Source organism: Monopterus albus, unplaced genomic scaffold (genome assembly GCF_001952655.1).
Source record: "Monopterus albus unplaced genomic scaffold, M_albus_1.0 scaffold39.1, whole genome shotgun sequence".
Lineage (NCBI taxonomy): Eukaryota > Metazoa > Chordata > Actinopteri > Synbranchiformes > Synbranchidae > Monopterus > Monopterus albus.
In genome coordinates this window covers 4,203,681-4,204,505 of record NW_018127919.1, presented here as the reverse complement: position 1 = coordinate 4,204,505, position 825 = coordinate 4,203,681, and positions in this window count along the sequence as shown.

Below are 825 nucleotides of genomic sequence, written 5' to 3'. Positions count from 1 at the left end.
ACAATAAGCCAGCATTATCACAAACATCGGCACCCCACAGGGATGTCCTCAGTCCCATCCTCTACACCCTGTTCACCCACGACTGTATGACCTCCCACAAAGACAATATCATCCTGAAGTTTGCAGATGACACCGCAGTGATAGGTCGCATCACTGGGGGGGAGGTGGCCAGTCTGGTGTCATGGTACAAGGAAAATAATCTCGGCCTCAACACGGACAAGACGAAGGAGATGATAGTGGACATGAGGAAGGAGAGGAGATCTCATCAGCCACTGTTCATCCAGGGGCTCGAACTGGAGAGGGTGAGCAGCTTCAAATACCTGGGCGTCCACATCAGTGAGGACCTCACTTGGACACATAACACCACACAGCTGGTCAAGAAGGCCCAACAGCGGCTGTATTTCCAGAGGAGGCTGGGGAGGTTTGACATGTCACCAAGGATCCTTTGCAACTTCTACAGTTGCATCATTGAGAGCATCTTGACCAGCTGCATCACTGTCTGGTATGGCAGCACTACTGCTATGGACCGCAAGTGCCTGCAGAGAATGGTAAAGACTGCGGAGAAGATCACCAGGACTCCACTGCCCTCTCTGCAGAGCATTTGACACCTCAGGGTGCATAGGAAAGCTGCCTCCATCCTCAAAGATCCCACCCACCCCCAGCATAGATTGTTTGCCTCCCTACCTTCTGGCCGGAGGTTCAGAAGTGTGAAATGCAGGACCACTAGACTGAAAAACTCTTTCTTTCCCTCTGCCATCAGACTCCTAAACAGCTGAGGAGTTTATTACCAGGAAATACGTCATGTACTGTCGACCTGTACTGTTT